General features: G+C 37.1%; 1 long non-coding RNA gene across 1 annotated transcript; it reads right to left on the bottom strand.

The window, feature by feature from the left end:
• Positions 1 to 7,201: 7,201 nt before the first annotated feature.
• LOC129749619 (uncharacterized) lies at positions 7,202 to 7,746 on the bottom strand. The gene is made up of 2 exons (XR_008738103.1): positions 7,560 to 7,746; positions 7,202 to 7,504 (listed from the first exon to the last, which is right to left on the bottom strand). It is a non-coding gene; the product is annotated as an uncharacterized LOC129749619 (long non-coding RNA).
• Between the last annotated feature and the right edge of the window lie 6,515 nt (positions 7,747 to 14,261).

Raw genomic sequence — 14,261 nt, 5'->3', positions numbered from 1 at the left:
CGACGTGGTAAGTCCCTTTTTATGAATAACTAGGTTTTTTTTCAACTCATATTTTTTTTTTTACAGATTTTTAGCAGTTCCGCGGCGCCGCTTCTACAGCGAAAATGGGCGGAGGCATTTGCGACTACTTGGGTACGATGACAGATTGGCCACAAGAATCTATCAAAAACCACCCCAAACCAGTTGCTTCACTGGTTCACACCCATTGCAGTATGAGGACAACGATTCCGGTAATTTTCCGAGTGACAAAGCTATTGGGGGTGCTGGAACTTCGTCCGAGCTTCCTCCACCAATTCGTTCGCCACCAGTTCCGGAAACGGTATTCAAACTTATTGTTATAGACAACCTGGTTGCATACCTGTGTCCACGGAAATAAGCTATGTAAACGCCGTAGTAAAAAATCATCTGTCTTCACTAAAGGAATTCTCAATCTGGATGATATGCTGGAACGGAATGGAACGGATGATATGCTGGAACGAAACAAGCGGGCTCCTGAAAAGTATTGCCTCGACGTACTAATGTGGCAATGAGCATCATGGAGTGTGTCTGTAAGTATCTGTTTACTGGTACTTAAAACCTTTAAATTTGTGCTTATCAATATATTTTTTTTCTAGCATACTCTGTGTACATCAATATTGTTAATGTGGACAAATTATACTGTAACCGAGCGTCGGGAACCAGTAATTCAAACTCCAGGTTTGGATCAGATTGGGCAGCCTATTTGCGACAGTTCTTGGTTCAGAAATCTCCCGTCAATGCAAAACAGTCAGTTTTGCAACAGTTTGTAGTCTGAATTTTGATAACTAGAGTTAAGTTCAAATCAGGGCTGAATTTTAGCAACTACAATCTTTATATTGAAAGGCAATTTAATCATTTATAAATTAAAGTAAAATTATTCTTAATTTCTTTTTTAATTAACTAGTTTGCTTCAGTTTTTCTTGTTTTAAGGAATTATATTCCTGATTGGCCGTGCTTTTGAATAAAAGTTTACAAAGTTTGTTCAAAAGCACAACTAATCGTGAATAAAATTCCTTGAAACGAGAAATAACTTAAATTTCCAATCCATAAAAATTAAATTGTTCATAGTAAACCATGAAATTTCATGGTTGAAACAATAATTATATACCATAGAAAAACCTTGATTTACATCTTCATTTCAACAATGGAAATAAACGGATTTTCATGGTTTTACTATGAAAAAGTGGAAGCTGTTATCACCATGAACTTCATATTTTTGAGCTTCCGAATGTATGGGAAATCGCCATTTTTTTCATGGTCACGCTGCATAACAATACCCCTTTTTCATGGTTATTTTCGCCAAAACAGTGAAATGTATGGTCGGAAACTATGAATTCCAATGTGCATTCACGGTATCGTGGACGATAATAAGCATTGTGTAAACCATGAAATTTATGGTTTGTGAATATGGAATTCATGGTTTTTTCATTGTACAATTCTATTCGGGGAGCCATACTGGTTTTGTATGTTCACAATTGTTTACTAAGGTCTACATCACTTTATCAATTTTTTAGTAAATTTTTTCACATGATAACGATTTATAAGGGTATATACGCACGATAGTGTGGAGTGTCTATATTACAAAGCGCACTCCAATTGTGGGTTCTGCTCCAGTTTAGATTTTCAAACAAACAAACAAGCTCCCTTTTAGTTGAAAACGTCATAGAACTTTTCACTCCAATTATTTCTGATTCCAATTTTGAAAAAAAGCCTAAACCCCTGTTGTTACGAAAGGTAAGAACCCCGCAAAGGAACCTACCCCATAGCAGAACCCACAATTGGCGATCCTGCCAGGTTGTTCCTCTTGTTTGGAACAATAAAGTATAACTATGAACCAAAGAGATCTTCGATTTTTTTTCACAGTTCAGATAGTCGCCATTTTGATGACGCTGCCTTAATTCCTTTTATTTTGTTGTTGGCTTACCGTGCCGGGAATCAAAAAGATAATTTTTGCCTTATCCTAAATCAATTTAAATCAAAAGGGTGTACCAAAGGCCAGGAAAATGTACAACTTTGTTGGTAAGAAAAATTGAACCTGATGCAAAATTCCGATTACCTAGATGCTAGTTAGACAGCAACCGTTTTTTAAAGAGAGTGATTGGTGAATTGATTGCGTGGCACAGCCTTTGTCAAGCTGATAAATAGTTTACTGGTGCATGGAAACGAGATGGTAGCCCCTTTATCTTGTTAGACTGTTTTTTTTTCCCTGATAGTTCATTTAGTGTTTTGGCGCGATGCAGACTTCCGCCTAACAAGATTTGTTTGTTGCTTCAAATCACTGACGCGATGCAGACTTCCGTCAGAAAGAGTTCTTGATTGATAAGCAGTCATTTGGCGCGATGCAGACTTCCGCCTAGCATGATTTGAATGTTGTTTCAAATCACTGACGCGATGCAGACTTCCGTCAGAAAGAGTTCTTGATTGATAAGTATTGTTGTCAGTCATTTGGCGCGATGCAGACTTCCGCCTAGCATGGTTTGAATATTGCTTTAAATCTCTGACGCGATGCAGACTTCCGTCAGTAAGAGTTCTTGACTAATAGTGGTCATTTGGCGCGATGCAGACTTCCGCCTAACATGATTTGAATGTGCTTCAAATCTCTGACGCGATGCAGACTTCCGTCAGTAAGAGTTCTTGATTAATAAGTGATCATTTGGCGCGATGCAGACTTCCGCCTAGCATGGTTTGAATTTTTTTTTCAAATCTCTGACGCGATGCAGACTTCCGTCAGTAAAAGTTCTATGGCGCGATGCAGACTTCCGTCATTAAAGGTCTTTGATTGATATACAGTTACTCGGCGCGATGAAGACTTCCGCCTAGCTTGATTGAAAAAGTTCTAGTTTGATGATGAGCAGATTGGCGCTATGAAGCTATGACTTGAGAGTTGCCTTGAATATTTGGCTCGATGCAGACTTCCGTCAGTAAAGTTTTTTGTAACTTAGCTTTAACTCTAACTTCGTTTGGTTTGATTTGAAATATCAGGCGCAGTACAGATCCCTGTCGATAAATCCCATTGCTTGACGATGATGAATGATTCTACTCATTGATTCAATCGCTTATGATTATGCTACTTATATGTGCTTTGAATATGTTTCTTGTAAATTATGCCAGCCACAACGTGCTGACTGATGTATATTTTGCCTGAACTGAAGACAGATGAATCATTCGTGCCACATTCCAGAATCCATTCAAAGTTAGTCTTTAATCTGAAAATAACATATTATCAAAAAAAAGAGCCACGTATGGGAATCAAATCGTCTTAAAATGTGAGAAGCCAGAAATTGACTTTATACCCACTCCAGCAGTAAGGAAAAAAACCCATCAAATGAATTATGCTTACATTAATTATTATTAAAGGTAAATGAATTCCGAAAAGCGAAACATAAGAGAGTTTCTATAGTTTAACCATATTACTGAAAGATCAAACAAACTTCGGAAAGCGTCAATAGCACACATCAAATGGAAGTGTGTTCCATGCAAGCGATTCCATTCGTAAGGAATGAACGGTACATTTACTTTAGAAGCCGCATTGAAGCTTTTGATCAACCAGTCATGGGCACAAATGGTCGGATAGCCCATATATCCGACACAACAAGATACTATTGTAGTCATTATCTAGTCGGAGAACGTGAAGTTGACAAGAATTTTTGCTGTTCTGGGGATTGTAATGGTTTTTACTGCTGTGAAACTTTCAAATTCACAGAGATATCATTCTACCGATATACCGTGAACGTTTAATGTATTGCATAATAGAATATTCTTCTTTTCCTTAAAATGTTTGATTGATCCTTAATATTGGTTCCCTGACATCAAATAAAACCATTTTTAGCCTAATTTTCAATAGAAGAATATGCCTTGTATCTGGTCGAAGAACTCTAACGGGGACAAGCATGAAAAATATCTAGTAGTCGAACACGACCATTAATGGGGATCTGAATGGTAAAAAAAATCTTCTTGGTAATTAGGCGCGTATTGGCAGCCTTATAGAATTAGCATTTCTATAATAAATATAAATAGTTTAGAACAAATAAACTGAAAGCTTATAGCAATGATTTGAAAGATATATTTTAATCCACAGAGATTTCTTTAATCAACAAGATCAAACAGCAGTACCCACTATACGACATTATAATAATTTGTGTTGCCTTTAATGTCTTTATTCATATTGCAAGAAGAATAATGTAAGCTCATTTTTCCAGCTGTGACAAAAAGGAATTGTTTTTTTGCTCGAAAAGCGTACCAGGAAGTACAAAGGGATCACGAGGGTTTTTCTCTTTTGAAACCCATTCGAATACTATGAACAACTCGCAGAAGCTGACGATAATGTTCTGAGTTGAATGCTTGTGGTCCTTACGCAATGAGGCACTTGTCGCCGATGAATGTTTGTGTTGTGTTGTTTGTTTTCCCTGTCCGATGAAGATGCTTTTAGATCGCCCAGAGGGCGATCATCCTTATGATGCTGGGTGGTATGTTTCGGTACAGATCCATACCATAGGTGATTGCGACCGGTCACTGTGCGAACGAGTATCGTTGGTGGATGTTTCCAGGAATCATTCCGGTTTTCCAAGGCTGTTTCTCGCGGTCATTTCATCTAACTGAAACGAAGCTTCGAAGCCTGTACCCGTTTCTGTCGTAAGTGTCGTCTGAGTAGTGGTTGTGTTATCAGCGTAGCGGTTACTTTTATCCATATATTCCTGGTGACGATTGTCCGTCACATTCGAAAGAAAAGGGTAGCGTTGTTTCATTCAGTAGGATTTGTTTATGCTGTTTCGGTTGCCGTTGTTCAAGTTATCTGGGTTGTGGAAGCGTGAAGTACCATCGTATTTATCCGCTGCAAAATAGCCACAATTGCCATCAATCTTCAGGTTTGCAAAAGAGCCCTGATAGCAGCGCTCTGATATTAATGATGTCCAAGCAGAGACCACACACGGATGCTCTTGTTCTGCTGCACCTTCGAAAAGGGACGAGCATGATAGGCAGCAGCATCTCATCACTATTGGTTACGCTTAACGTCCGAATTACGACAGCTTTGTGCAGCAGCGTGGCTCGAGGTTCGTTGGAACCGCGGGTGCCCAGAGGATGACTGTTTCCTGGCACCATCGTGTCTATTAAGGTATATGGGATGGAAGTAACATCAATAATTTTTGAATTACCTAGTTGAGTTTAACTAAATTTCCCTAAGTACCTACCGGAATGCTTTACATTGTGCTCTTTACTTTTGGGACAAAGGGGATCGGGCCCGACGTTCGATTTTGACACAGCAGAGCCATGCGGATCACCACCGGAACGTTTCTCGTGTACTTGCAAATCGGTTGAATCTTGCGGTTTAGTCACGAAAAGTTTCTTGTTGACCGTCCAGAATGCTTGTCGTCACTTAGCAAGATGATTGGCTTCGTCAGATAGTATTGGCGAAAAATTGGCCTCAGCCATAACCTCAAACTTTGATTTTCTGGCGGCCTCACCAGTGATGCTAGGTGCGTTACTAAAATCAGTATTTGTTTGATTTCAACTAATTATAATATTTCTGAATTGATTAAATTTTTTAAATGTCAACAGCTAAACGTTTGAATTCATTATTAGGCGTCCCAAAATGGATGAAGATAAGCCATATTATTCTAATGAATTTTTAAGGTGAATTTAAAAACATCTGAAATATGTTTTCATTGATAGATTCAAAATTTGTTTCTATCTTCTAAACGAATCCCAAATCATTAACTGTTACAAAAAAGTAATTTAATGAAAGCCCGTCTATGTTGACTTTGAAAATAATCACCTGCATGCTCTGATTATTATAAACAAATCCACATAATTCGCTACATCGTTTAAGTGTGCGATACAGGCAGTTGTTATTCCGTTCAGATAAATGTTGCAATCAATTTCTACGCATTCAATTGCCTTTCATTTTTGTCTAGAAATCTACGGGAATATTGCAAATTCTCAGTATTTATGAAAAGGTTTTTCAATAACAATGCAATAACAATGCAATTAAAAAATATAATCATTTTCCAAATATCAATGCACTTGGCAACCCTGAACGCCCAAAAAAATCAAAACACGAACCAGGGATGCCAGGTGTTGAGGAGTAAAAATCTGGGCAATTTTGAAAAAAAGTCTGTGTTTGCCTGTGCACAGGGAAGATCACAAATTTGATACTAAATAAGACATTTGACGGTGCGTGTGACCGGGGGGGGGGGGGGGGGGGGGGGGGTTGGTTTCCTGTGGTACTCAGGTTTATTATCGCGCTAAGAATACTGTTTCCTACCACGTATCATACTTATTAAAAAAAAGAATAGGTAATGAATGCTTGGTGAAATACCAATGAATACAAGCGAGATTTCAGTCTAATCTTGCACTTACGGATCAAATCCGATGCATAAATCTTGGTTTCATCACTCAATTTTGAAAATCTGTAAAATCTGGGCACTCTCAGCAAAAATCTGGGCAAAATCTGTGTCTGACCAATATCTGGACGAAGGGTCAAAAGTCTTGGTTTTACAGACAAATCTGGGCACCTGGCAACCCAGACACGAACACCGTGTATTGTTTTTCCACAGGGTGAATTTGTCGATATGAGTACCGGAAAAACGCGTTTATCGTGCGCCCTTCTCAAAAATCGATTCTGTTCTCCCATGGTTTGAGGTTATGGCTGCCCGAATACGAAAATATTGTAACACAACAGTTCCTGTAGCAGTTATAAAACGATTAGAAACAGCGTAAAAAAACGTTTAGATAATGATATCTGAAACCATAAAAAACATTGCACTTATCTTGAATTCCAAAACGACGGTCTGTTGAATATGGCGTTAAGTTATGTTACTGTTTAAAACTATTAAAACCTCTGTATGGAGACACTGTTCTAGGAACAGTCGGGATATGGTTTATAAAACGCTTATGAATAACGTTTTCACTGTTCCTAGAATGAACATATGTAGGCATATTTTGAACGATTTATCAAACCGTTAATCGAACTGTTACGGAAATCGGTGCACGAACCGTTCGATCCAAAATTACTTTTTTTTGATGGCCTCATATAACGTAACCATTGAAAAAAACTATAAGATTGTATCGTTAAACTGCTAAGAGACGATAACCTCAAAGCTTTTTTGTACCCTCACCCACACAAAGATGAAAATATTTTGGGAATTTTCGGATTTTCATTATTTAATAAATTCATACTTTCAACTCATCTTCATTGAGATTTTATTAGGTACTTACACAACGGTGTACAGCCGCTACGGAATGCCTGGTAAACAGCTAGGCCGACGGACCAGGACCCTGGAAAAAACCTAACCATTCCGGGGGATCCGCCTGGAACGACAAGTACTTGTTTAGGACCACTCCATACCCTTCCGACTTTGTTTTCATCAGCTCCTAAACCAGGTTTCACACACGACACACGGGCGGAACATTGTCGCAGCTGCTGGATCCAGAATCCTCACTCCTCCTTCTTTCAATGTGATGCATGGCTCCTTCAGCGAAAATGTTGCTGAAAAAAAGCCCTTTTTATGTTTGTTATTGTTAATGTATAAAATTAGATTTACCTGTTGCGATCATCGCTAGAAAAAGTCCCTGTATATATGTCCTCAACATCCGATTTGCGGCTGCCGATTGCCGTCCGGCAAACCACAATCGGAGAAAACTTTGGTGCTGGTATTTACCGGTACGGAACTTTGAAACGCGAAAAACGAAGGCTTCTTTTTCCTCTTTTTTGTGTTGTCGGCAGTGATGTCAACTAGACTGTTTTTTTAAATTGTATCAATGTGGAATGAAAATGTGAAAATAAAAAGTGTTATTGGAGATTAATTTTTATTTTATCTTTTCATCGTCTCAGCAGGGAGTGGGGGGGAAGGGGGGGGGGGGGGTTCAGGTGAGTTTTCATTACGTCGTATGAAACACCCCAAGAATTCACAGAAAACTACTGCAAAAGTTATCAAAACAACTTTAAAATTTGTATCTGACGTATAGAATATGTTTCTCAGGCTGCAAATATTCTAAATGGAATTAAGTTACGACTAGTTTATGTCAGTTTTTGTATTATATTTTTTCGTAACAAAAACTCCTTCTTTACATTTTGTTTCATACGACGTAATGATAGCTCACGCGAGTTGTGAATGTAGCATAATGAATGAGTAACAAAAAATATTTTTAATAGATTCGACATGTTAAACTCAACTCAAGGCTCAACAGCGTGAGTAAAATTTAGAATAGAATACCAAAAGATTTGGTTGGTATTTATAAAACTTGAAATTAAATTTTGAATCTAACATTGCACCGCCATCAACTATAATTTTTTGTCCATAACAAATAAGATATATCAAAAATCGAAAGATTTTTTCTATAATGAACTTTTTATAATTATTATAACTCTTATAACTATTTGATACATGATAAGATAATAGATTGTAGCATTAAAGATAAATAACAACTCCTTAAACGACGAAGCCATTGTATTAGCAACAAAAATGTATTCATTTTATGTATCTGTTTAGAATAAATAAAATAAATTACTCAATATATTTATTTATTTAAAATACATACATTTTCACAAATCAGTGCTAATTTTTTTTTTCGAGTCATCTGGCATCTCTGACCCGCGTTTTGGTCATTTTGACGTGAGTTTGACATATGACGTAAACGCTATGTGTTAAGGTTCGAGAACAGTTTTATGATTATTTATAAAATTGAAGTAAATCGTTTAAACCTTCATTCACCTTTTCAAATACCGTCACTTATTTACATGAACGTTCATATTTCTTTTTTATCGTTGTCGAAGTACAGTTTAAAACAATAGCTACGTTCATCGAAACAATCACTATTTCTAGAGCCGTAGATGTATCGTACTGATTATTCAAGATATAGTTTTTTGGTATGCGGGTGAGGCCTCCTGCTAAGGTGGTGTTCGTGTAAAACTGTCAATATATCCTAATAGTAATTGATTGTTTTGTTCAATGTAGCGAGATTATCGGAACTACGTGTTTTTATATTTTTTAAGCCAGAATTAAAATGTGCATATCTTCAGCGATAGCAACCGTAGAATCACATCCTTTTTTAATTGGCTTACATAAGAAACTCTTAATCGTTATTAGTAGACAATTTGTTAAGATTATCTCCAAACTTAAAGTTACTTAAATTCGTCAAAAAGATTTTACTGGAGTCACTGCCGCACCCATGATTGATTTTGAATCTTGCAGTATGGCCGACGGGCAGCCTTGATTGGATCACTCACACTTGCAGGCAAAAACATGGAACAATCATTGTTGCATAGGACAATGGTTCATCTTGTTTGAATAGCATACGAATGAATCATGTTAAGTGTAGATGTATGTGTGACAGGTTTTAATTTCAGGGTTAAAAACTCACAAATACTAGCAATTTTAACAATTAAATTGTCATTTCACTGTCATAAATACACGTTTAGAAAAAGTCAGGTAGAACTTTTATTGACTGGGGACTTTTGACCCTTCGCCCAGATATCCCAATAAACATTTTGGCTGCTTAAGAACGGCAATTCGCTGAACAAAAGCTGAGCTAAAGCGTATTTGCTGCTTCAGCTTAATGGTTGAATAAAGACAAACTATAACCATGTTTCAGCGTTTAAAGAAGTCTCAGTGCAGCCAATGAAAGGAGTTGAAGAGTTGCTTCCATAACACTATTTCAGCCTTTGTTCAACCATTCGCTACCATTGGAACTTGACAGACTGTGAACTGTGGTAAAATTGCCCTGCATGATGGCGGCTTGATTGGAATTAGAGGGGAATTTTTGTTTTCTTTATGCAATGAGATTTTTTTTATGATTTCTCATTTAGCTTAATTTTGAAATAAAGAATAAATTTCCTCATAAATTTTATTTTTAGTGCCCAAAACTGAAAAAAAAGATCATTTCTCTCACACTTATTTAAAAAAAAATATTCGGTTGAGAGGCATGTTGGTCGCTTAAGATCGACAAATTTTCATCGCGCCGCAGACTTCATGATTGGTTCTGCGTACTGCGGCATGCGACCAACAAGCCGGAGGTTTAAAAGTCGGGGCAGCTGAAACGAAAAAAAAAACCACAGAGAGGGGAAAAAGTGGGTGCGAAACATCTGACAGACAGACATTTGACTTTTTTTATTTTTTTTGGATGATCCGTCAATTGACGTTTAATCACTGATAACTGATGTACAAGCTCGAACAAAAAATCTTCAGAAACGTGTGTAAAATTTCCAGTGCTCTCTTTTAAAGAAGCCGTTAAAAAGTGACGAAAAACAGTGCCATCTATTGCTTGATTTGTAACTTTTGAACGGCGCAATAGATGGCACTGTTTCTAGATAGCTCTTTTGAAAGTAAGAATTTTTCGAAAGGGCGCAATGGTATTTGAACTCATTAATAAATAAATTTGAATACATGAATTGCTCTACATAATTAGATGAACTACGAATCAATTTCAGCTTAGAAAAATAGCATCATTATAATGTTGTTACTAGAGAGGCTGACGAAATGACAAATATACAAGCTGTAATTATTAAATTCCAGATACGTATTCTAAATTTCAAATGCTATCATTCAAACAAGCCGAACCAACTTTCGAAGTACCAGATTCTTGGAAGCGCGCAACTGTATATGATCTCAAAAATTTATAAACTAACGTCGTAAACAAATTTTACCTTGATTCTTTTTTACTAAATAGGACTAACTAACAACTTTGAACAAGCCAGACGAATCAGTTATTTAATTAAGTTGAGCTTAAAATTAACAATCCAACGAAGAAATGCAGATTCTAAGCTACTCTGAGCGGGCATTTTCACGCATCATATCTGTTTATATTAAGTGCTTCATGCTAGTTTGAAGCAATTCGGAAAACAGCTTTAAGCGTAAAACTTTGATAACGCAAATCATAAATGTGTAATAAATCTTCAAAATCAATTTGCTCGAAACTCGTTAAATAGATACGACCTTTTCATAATTGACTAAAAATTTGTTATTTTGTTTTGTTTACATTTAATTTTCTTCTTGACAGTTCTCTCTGGTGTCCTTGGAGACATCTGGTGGCTCAACCAAAAAACATAAATTGATTAAAAACAGTCGTTGGGACTTTACACACTTTTCAAGGCTTAGCTTGTACATCAGTTCATCAGTGGTTTAATGACGTTTGCTGAATAACTTCTCCAGATCTAGATGATTAAAGGCTGAAGACACGTGAATTAGTGAATTTTTGAGACCTTCTTTCAGCCAGATTGCTGATTAAAAATTGAACCACGATATTTTTTCAGCGTTTATTCAGCAAAAAGTGTTTGTTGGGATTGGTCAGACACAGATTTTGCACAGATTTTTGCTGAAGGTGCCCTGATTTTACAGACTTTCAAAATTGAGTGATGAAATCAATTTTCATGTATCGGATTTGATCTGTAAGTGCCAGATTAGACTGGAATCTCTCTTGTATTCAGTGGTATATGACCAATCATTCATTAAACATTTTTTTTTTAAATAAAACAATGTTTGTTATAAAGTTCTCAACGGAAATAACCCGAATATTATAGTAAAACAAAACACTCCCTCCCCCCGCTCACACGCCTCGTCAAGTTTCTTGTTTTGTATGTATTTACCAAATTTGTGATCTTCCTTATGCACAGACACACACAGACTTTTTTTCAAAATTGACCAGATTTTTTATCCTCAACACCTGGCATCCCTGGTGTCCAGTCAAGAAATTTAACGAGAGGTGCAGCCGGAGATGCCAAATGACCTAATAAATCAGGATTTGTCCTGTTTTTCGAAAGACAGTCCAAATTTATTTGATTGTCCTAAATTTTTGAGAAAACCTCTGCATTGAATTCCCGAATAGGATTGTATCGTGAAAAAACAATGAATTCCATATTCACAGACCATAAATTGTATGGTTTACACAATGATTATGATCGTCCTCGATACCGTGAATGCACATTGAAGTTCGTATTTTTCGACCATACATTTCACCGTTTTGACGAAAATAACCATGAAAAAGGGGTATTGTTATGCAGCGTGACCATGAAAAAAATGGCGATTTTCCATATATTGAAAAGCTGAAAAATATGATATTCATGGTTCTTTCAGCTTCCAGTTTTTCACAATAAAACCTTAAAAATATGATGATTTCTATTGTTTACCCACTGAAATAAAAATCTGTGTACACGTTGAGATTTGTTTACTTGTTTTTTGGTTTTGTCATCATTTTTGCAGATTAATTAAACTGAAAACAAATAATTTGTTTCAAAGTTTTATTAACACTTACTCGTAACACTTCACACACTTAATCACTCGTTGATCACGTTTAGGCCAGAGACTCGGACTTCCATCCTGTAGAGACTCTCGGCATCCATCAGTTTAATTCCAATAAAGCTTCCCTCGTCGGAATTTGGAACTGCGGAATTACACGTCAGCTTCTAGAAAGAATGGGATTTTATCAGATTATTAGTCAATATAAATATGCTATAAAAGTACTTACCATCACCACCGCAGATGGGCCCATCACGTCTGATTCGTCATATCCGCAAAAAAATCCTAATTTTCCCGGATTAAGTAGTTCCGATCAAAAAAAAAACCCGCACAAGAGAAAACTTCCGCAGAAAACGCGCGTAAATTAGCTTCGACACGGTTAATTGTAAATGTGTAGAAATAGCAAAAGTTAAAGTACGTTTGGATTTACATTTTACCATGAAGTACACTGTAACAATAATAATCACAAGAAAATGATTGTGATACCGTACTTCTGTCATTTTCGGCAACTATGAAGTATTTTGTGACTTTGTAAATTATGGTGATTTCATAATTAAAACCGGTTGAAAGATATTTAGAAACTACGATGAAATTGATTGTTAAATTGAAAATCATTGTTCAGTTATCTTCATACCATGGTTCTTGCTATTCGGGCTGTAAATTAAAAATAAATCCGATAATAAACTTCGGTTCCGATAATATTGAAATGGTGTTTTTCCATATAAACGGCAAACCAGCAAAAATTCTCAGTGCATACACGCAGAAAAAGAATGGGGGATGGTTTCAACTAAACGTTTTGTTATTTTATTTTATATATTCAATGCAGACTTTTTGATAGCTTTCATAAAAAAATAGATCAAAAATAATTACAAAATTTTATTATTTATACACACACATTTTTTATTACTTACAAATAAAATTTGATCATTCTACATCAGTCATTCGTCCAGTGCGGACGCATCTTTCTAACCGCTGTATCGATTTGTGTGTTTTTTTTTCGCAAAGTAAAAGTGTGCAGTTAAAAGTGCGAGCATCTCACGCGGATTGTTAATTTCGCTGATTCGGTCGTCAATTGCCGAAACGAGGTTGATCGGAACGAGATATTGGTCGGCATCTCATCAAGGACTATCATTCTCATCACCGCCATCTTCAAAGGCCATCATCCCCATCCGAGGAAGTCTTCCTGTTTGCCCCACATATCCGGGTTTGGACACCGCCAGGGCACTCACTCGGGGGATCTGGTGCTAATTGCTGCCACTGAGTAACACAAGACGGCCCAGAATTCGATTGGTTGTACTCCCAGACGTCGCCATCTTGCTTCGGAAGAGGACCACGTGGTTGGAGCTAATAAACTACAGACACAATTATAAAAAAGGCTTGTGAGTTTTTCTTCTTTTTTTTTCACTTTTTTCTATTTCTATTTTTTCTCTTTTGTTTATTTTGGGCATCGTGAGCCTTGCTCATATTTTAAAAACGGAAGGCATTCGTGTCCCTGTTGAGAAATATGAGCGAGGGCGGGGGGTTTCAATCGGCAACTGTAGATGATGAAGATGACATCTACGAGAATGAGGTGCATTTGGAGGATTCAGATGAAGCTGGTCCCTCAAATGCAGACCATTCTCGAATGATTGAGCGTTCTACTTCCTCTACAATTGAAGATAAAACAACCCGGCTCCGAACCTACATGGATGGTATAACTTTTTCTGGACCTTGGGTGGTCTTCATCCGGCCCAAAAAAGATGGAAAACGCCTCAATGTGGTACAGATCACCAAAGATCTGGCGAGGTGGACCTCCGTGACCAGCATTACTAAGGTGCGACCAGACAAGTTGCGCGTAGTAGTGGCTGACCGAAAGGCTGCTAATGAAATTGTTGCCAGCAATTTCGTTAATCTAGAGTACCACGTTTTTATTCCGTCTCGAAACGTGGAGATCGAGGGCGTGATTACGGAAATGAGTCTGGAGGCAGATTACGTTAAATCCAACGGCGTTGGTAAGTTTAAGAGCCTCGATTC

This window comes from Uranotaenia lowii, chromosome 2, assembly GCF_029784155.1.
Source record: "Uranotaenia lowii strain MFRU-FL chromosome 2, ASM2978415v1, whole genome shotgun sequence".
Taxonomy (NCBI): domain Eukaryota; kingdom Metazoa; phylum Arthropoda; class Insecta; order Diptera; family Culicidae; genus Uranotaenia; species Uranotaenia lowii.
This window is presented reverse-complemented; position numbering and strand designations above follow the sequence as displayed.